At 39.9% G+C, this 7,303-nt stretch overlaps 1 pseudogene across 1 annotated transcript; it reads right to left on the reverse strand.

The window, feature by feature from the left end:
* Positions 1 to 313: 313 nt before the first annotated feature.
* On the reverse strand, positions 314 to 7,095 carry LOC306660240 (filensin-like; annotated as a pseudogene). Its single transcript has 2 exons — positions 7,039 to 7,095; positions 314 to 2,356 (listed from the first exon to the last, which is right to left on the reverse strand). The product of its transcript is annotated as a filensin-like (transcript).
* Between the last annotated feature and the right edge of the window lie 208 nt (positions 7,096 to 7,303).

Here is a 7,303-nt window from a genome sequence, read left to right on the forward strand (position 1 = left end):
TATACCACATTTTCTTTATCCATTCATCTGTTGTATGGAACCTAGTTTGGTTCCATAGCTTGGCTATTGTGAATTGATTGCTATAGAGCATTAATCTCCAGGGTACAAAAAGAACTCAAGAAACTTAATGCCAAAAAACAAACAAACAAACAAACAACATCCAATGAACAAATGGACTAAGGAACTGAACATTCACTTCACAGAATAAGAAATATGAATGGTCAAAAAATATATGAAGAAATATTTAACATCTCCTTTTAAATTTTTTTTTATGTGTGTGCAAGCAAAGAAAATGCTTTAATGAAGGTTCACTGACAGTGCCAGATGGGTCCACCATGATCTAACTCAAATAGAAACCCCCACTCTTTTATCTTTTGTTCTAAAATATCAAAGCATTTCCCCTATGGTGGCCCCAAGAACATTTTCTGCTATTGAGCCTGGGCATGTTAGGAGCCCTTCTCTTCCAATTTCTTGTTTGCCTTTGTCTTCCCAATCACGGTCTCCACAATTACAGCAGTTTCTCCATATGTCTGAATGCTCTCTGTTGAAATCTTCTCAGTGGATTCCACCACTTCCACCTTCTTGAAAGTCAGTGCCCTGGGAGGGCTTTTATCTAGCAGGCTGCTGCTCTTATTCCCAGGACCCGCTAGTCACCTTCTTTGGCCCCAGGCCTTTGAGACTGGTACACACCAGTCAGTCTCTCTGAACCAGGTATCCCAGGAAAGGGTTTCCTAGACTTCTCCTCTTCCTTATGGCCATCATCTTTCTCCCCAGGACCTTTCACGTCTTTGGAATTTGTCCCAAATTCCTTGTCTATAGCCTGCTGGTTGTTTGGGTGTTCATCTTCTTTCCCCTGGGGACCCTCCTCTCCATTCTCCAAAGGTGGCATGCGAAGCTCAGGAGTGGGCTCCTCATGGCTGTCACATTGCAGAGAGTCTTCTTCAGTGGAAATCACTACTCCACCCTTGGCTGGGATGAAGGAGGAACAGAACCCAGGGACCACATAACTAGCATCCCCTGTGACTAGCACATGCCACCCTTAGGTGTACAGGTCAGCAGAGGGCTCAGGCAAAGGCTCTTTGGTGTCTTTCACTTTGTCCTTGACCATCTTGCATAGCTTCCCAAAGGCTTTGCTTATCTGTCCCCCATCTGGCACATCCTCTGGACCCCCTTCTTGTGTTAGGGGCCTTGCTTCTCCATCCCAATTCAAGCTTAGATTCATCTTCCTCTTCAAGTATCATCTGCACTGGTTTTGTATCTTCCGCACCTTTTAATGGTGCATCTTCCAGAGTTTCACCTGTTTTATCTTGAGCTATAATCTCCTTTCTCCTTGGAATGTTCTTGGGGAGGCCTTTTTGTCTTGGTTTTGCTGCTCTTATATCCTGCAGAGCCCTAGTAAGATCTTTCCCACTGGATCCAGGCTAAGAGAGGCCCCATGACTTGGGGTGAATAGGGTGATGGGAGTCTCAATGAAGGCGGAGCTCAGCCTGTTGCCTTCGATCTCAATGATCTGATGATACCAGTCTAGCTCGTTCCTCAGAGACTACGGGGCCACGGCCAGCTGCCGGCAGTCTTAGGAAGACTTCTCCAGTGTCCGCTCAGCCTCTTCGATCTCCTTTCTCAGGCTTTCGATCTGCTCGTTGTAAAGCTGAATCTCGTCATCATAACACTGGTGGGCGTTTTTAATAGCTTGTTCCAGGGTCGTTGTCTGGGCCTGCAGCTCAGTCTTCTGTGCCTGCAGGTGGGAGAGCCCCTCCTGGCCCTCCTCCAGCTGACTGCAGGGCGGCACTTCCTGTTCAGTCAGGAGCTTCTCCTTCCTCATCCCACAGGTGATGGTGGATGCTTGGGGAGCGTTTTGGATGATCTGCTGCAGGATGCTAATATAGGTCTGAATTTCCAGAAGATTCTTTTTGTACCTGTCCTTGGCTACAATGATATCGTCCAGAAGAAACTGAGCTTCGAGCTGAAGGCGTAGATTATGCAACAAGGCTTCATCAGCTTCCTTGTTACGCCATTCAAGCCTTTCTTTTAGCACCAGTTGACATTCACACTCATTTTCATACTTGCTCCGAAACTCGTTGAGCACGCGCTGCGCCTCTGCGCCCGGGCGCTCCAGCCGAAAGCACTCCACTGCTAGGTACCTGGAGCGCTGGCGATTGCCCTCCATGTAGCGGGCAAGGGCGTCCTCTGGGCCTGTCAGCTCGCCCAGGCACTGGAAGGCGTCCAGCTGCCGCCGGAGTCCGGCCTGGCGCTGCTCAAGCTCGCGGGTCCTTTGGATGTGGGCAGCCACGCGCTTGCCCAGACCTTGCCCCACCACCAGGCTTGGCGCCGCGATCAAGCCGGGACGCCTTTTTAACTTTTTAAGGCAGGGTCTCACCAAGTTTCCAAGACTGGCCTCAAACTTGAGAACCTCCTGTCTCAGACTTCCCGATAGTTGAGATTGTAGGCATGCACCACCATGCCCAGCTGGGCTACTAGGGTTCTGCCTTTCAGAAGGCAGAGAACATTGGAGGAAAAACAAGATTAAGAGTCTTTACAGTCATAAATTTTGATTTAGATATGTTCAGTTTGATGTGCTTCTGAGGCATTTTTAAAATGAGAAATCTAATTGCTACCTATCAAGATCAGAGAAAATCAGAGATATAACTTTGCCAATAACTATTTTTCCATATTTTTATTGGTGCAGTATAGTTGTACGTAATAGTGGGATTCATTGTTACATATTCATACATGTGCACAATACAACAATATAATTTAGCTACCATCACTCCCCAGTATTTCCCCTCTCCCTACTCTCTTCCTTCCTCCTGGCCCCTTTCCTCTACTCTATTGATCTCCCTTCAATTTTGAGTAACTATTATATAAAGCAGTACTTGAAACCAATGACCTAAATGAAATGAGAGTGAAAGAAGAAATAAAAGCACCTAGACGGAAGCATGAAGAACTCCAGTAGGACAGGGCAGAAATGGATGAGCATAGGGGTGGAAAACAGGAGAAAATGTTGTAGAGACAAATGGTAAATGAATGTTTGAGAGAGTAGTCGGCAGGGCCAAATGCTCCTGAGAAGAATGGAGAAAACGCTGAAAAATGCATCCTGGAATATAGCAACATTGAAGACCATAATTGTCCAAAGTAAGAGCTATTGGCATGAAATTATGGAGACAGAAGTGAGATTGTAAACAAGGAATAAATGTAAGAGAAAATGAAATAGCACTTACAGGCAGTTCTTTATCTTAAGAAATGTGGCTATTGTATGACAGAATGGGACAGGGTCACATAGAGAGAGAAAAGGATTTATTTTGTTTGGTTTAACATTACTGAATGAGAAAAACCAAACAGGAAGGATCCCGATGAGAAGAGAGAATTCATGTGTAAATGAAAAAAGGGACAATTTATAATGTAAAGAATAATATTCCAGTAGTTTAATTTTTTGAAAGGCATAAATTTTTAATCTGTTCACAGATATATCCCTGGAACCCATATCAACTGGTTCACAGTAGGTAAAAATATATTTAATGAGAAAAAAGACACATCTCTTCAGATTTCTTCCTTAAGATCTGTGAAGTGAAGAAATCAAAACACCCTTGGCAGGATCAGTTTATAAAAGAGATGGAAAACTATTCTATCACAATAAAAAGGAAAGGTGACAGTATGGTACAGATCTGAGAAGATTTCTACACCTTAGGATGTTGCCAATTTATGGCTTTTATTTTCTCCTGAAGTAGGTTGAGGTTCAGAGCCAGGTAGAGGGAAGAAAGAAAATTACATTCATGAAGGGAATGTAGTTATTACTGATGAATGCATGACACAGAAAGCAGAATCGAACTGGTCGTGCTGAAGGCTCTTTTGAGGTCAGTAATCATCAACCTGTGATGGACTTCATTCTACTTCTGTAACTTCTTCCAGCAGGCCTTCGATGCTTTGTAACCAGATATGGAAACAGAGGATGGCTTCATTTGGTTGGGATTGAATCATATAGCATAATAAAAAGATTTCAAACTTCTTTTGGAATAATTCAGAAACTGTTTTCTATGAAGAGTTTTAAAACTCTTGTCACAGTTGTCACTGTCCAAAAGTGGTAACTGTATGACTATGGCTTGATACCATGAATAAGAATGAAATAGTTAAATTGGGCAACTCAACACCAGTTGCTATAGCTAAGAGGAAGTCCAATATAACAGGGGAAAAAGATAAGGAAATATAAATGCAAATACATATCCCTAGCTATGTAGCAGAATCTTTCAAACAACAGTCAGACAGACAAAACAACAAAACGTTGTATAAGACCCAGAACACCTGAGTAGCTTTCTTCACAGGCAAAGATATTTACTATTAAGCATTTGGGGCATTTGATAATGGAGGTGCTTGTAGAACAAACCAAAAACTCAGACATTTTCTATTATTCTATTTCTTATTAGCCTATTGTTTCTCCAAGTGGTTTTTCTGGGAATAGGTTCAAAGGAATATAAATAAGAATTTTGCTTAAATAAAAGCAGATTCTGTGATTATGTACATTTATAAAATTGGTTTAAATATAGAATTGGAGGGTTTTTGTTGCAACACCCTTTTTGCAAGTTAACATAACCATAGATTTCTGAATTTTGATTAAACTATACAAGTTTTCCAAGATTATTTGGGTAGGAGAGTCCTTTTATGAAAAGTAGCTTGTGACTGTTACAAAATATTTCTCTAAATAAGAATTTTTTATGGTGATAATTGATACCTTTGGTTTTATTATTCTATGTAGCCTAAAGTCCTTATGCCTTAAGTCAAAGTCTCAAGTGTGTCTCCAGATCACCTGCATTAGCCTCAGGTGGTTCCTTGTTAAAACTGGAGAGTTCTGAAGAAGTGAAATCAGTAGAGTAGAGAAAGGTGATAGGGGGTGGGGAGAGGAGGTGCAAAGGAATGACAAAGACCGATTTATGCTATGTGCATAAATGAATCACAATGAATTCACAATGAATCACAATGAATATCGCAATGAATTCAGCTATTATGTGTAATTACAATGCACCAATAATTTTTTTAAAATGCAGATTTCCTTTCCTTACCTCAGAGGTAAAGAATCTCTGAGGGGGATCCCAGGAATCTACTGATAAGCAGGTGCCCAGTTATTATGTTAAAATTTAAGAACTGAGGATTTAAGTCTATTTCCTCTCAAGAGTTGTCATCACCTAGGCAATAAATGTTCAATACACTTAGAGACTGATCTGAAGTTGCTTCCTTTCATCAAAACCTGAATTTTATAGGCTACCTGATTCTGTATCCTTACATTAGCATTCTTCAAGAGATTCCTTTACATTCTCCACCTCTACTTTTTCATTCTTTGCTGGAAATATGAGTTTTTTAAAAAGTAGGTTAACTAAAAACATGTGAAAACTTCTCATCTAGTAAAAAACAATACCACCTAAGTATATTAGTACCAGTAAAAGGAAGAGACAAGAAACTTCTACTTGACTCATTGGATAATGATTAAACAAACTTTATTTCATCTTCAACACATGCAAAATAAAAAATGACTAGATTAACTAGAATATCATAAAAATTCTCCACTTCAGTTAACCTATATAGATAGAGTTAAAATGGGTTAAATTTCAGAGTCCTCTGTAAGTAAGGCATGCAGTGGTAAAGTAGTATGGTTGGGTGAAATTCTCATCAATCAAGAGAAGTATTTAAAATACAAAATTTCAAATACCACAAAATATATTTCACATTAATATGGTATTTTAATTCAATAAATCATAATGTAATGTATAATTCAATTTCTGATGGATACTAAGTTTTTCCATTATCTTTGAGTTTTGGTTTTTTTAATGTCATAAATTTTCTGGTGATTTGTAATCTATAACACACCAGAAAGAAAAAATCAAGAAAATTTGAAATTTTTTTATTATTTCACAAATAACAGACAAATCCTTAATTTTGCATAGGTTTTAATATCAAAAATCACAAGATGCAAGAGTTGAAAAACAATGGAAGTGCTGAATTAGGGTTCATTTATGTTGCTCCCCAGTTTTTAAGTTCTGTTCATGAGGCTTTTGTTTCATTCATGTTCAAAAACACACAATTTAATCATGCTAGATGGAAAGGCACTTTGTATATATAATAGACTTCACTAAAGACACGAAAGAGAGTACCCATTAAATTTATCTGTGGATATGAAAATTCTTGCCTCCTATCAGTAATAAAATGGATGTTGCTTTTCCTTCCGTTGACTCTGGTCAAGTGGTAAAGTAACCTAAAAAAGAAAATAATTTATTCCATAGGCAGGACAACTTGCTTTCAAATGTGTATTTTAATTGCCTTTACATTTTGTTTAATTAGGGTGAGGAGTGCACATTGGAACCATTTGTATGGTACTGATTACTATTTGGAATGCAGCTTCCCGATTGAAGTCGTAATAACTACAAGTCAACACAACTTGTATCAATAGCTGCAGCCATGCAGGAGCCACAGCCCCCATGTTATGTCTCTAGTCACTAGCATGTGCCATTGTGAGCCAGGCTGCAGCACAAGGCCTGTCTGCTTCCTCACAATAGCTCTCACTCCCTGGGGAATACAAAGGCAGACAGCCGCTTTTCTCTTCTTTTCAGCAGACACTCACAGGGTCTGTTACTTATTATCTTTGGAAGAAAGGACACAGGTTTCCACAAGCAACTTGAGCTTGTATCAGTTCTGAGATCAGAGATGAGTTAGGTCCTTGAGACCCTCTGCAAGGCAAACTTTATGGTCCCTATTGCTGATAAGAGAAGATTCACAAAAATTCAGCCACTTGAACTATGTTCATTTTATTAGCATCTTTATGATCATCTCTTCCAGAGAGAAAAGGAGGCTTCGCTGGAAGAGAAGCTGGGAGCCCACTGGAAGGAAGGGTACTCATTTTTTTTGTGTGTCTGTGTGCTTGTGTATATGTGTGTGTGTGTGTGAGAGAGAGAGAGAGAGAGAGAGAGAGAGAGACAGACAGACAGACAGACAGAGACAGAGACAGGGGAAATTTCTTGGACCTCACAAAGAGCTACAATGTGAGGAAAATCATACCATTCCACCACCAAGTGGAATGGTATTTGCCATAATAGATTTGCTTATCTGAATCATGTTGACATCCGTGTAATAATCACAATTCTACAAAATAACTTTTTTTTTTCCCCTTGGCACACAAAAAAAAGGACTCTTGGACTGAACTCTGGAAGAGCTGAGTTCTAATTATTGTAATGATACTGGATAACAAATGATATTAGGAATATAGCTTAATATCTCTGCATCCTAGTTTCCTTGATCATAAGATTAATGCATTCAGTGAAAC

Source organism: Sciurus vulgaris, assembly GCF_902686455.1.
Source record: "Sciurus vulgaris genome assembly, chromosome: 4".
Lineage (NCBI taxonomy): Eukaryota > Metazoa > Chordata > Mammalia > Rodentia > Sciuridae > Sciurus > Sciurus vulgaris.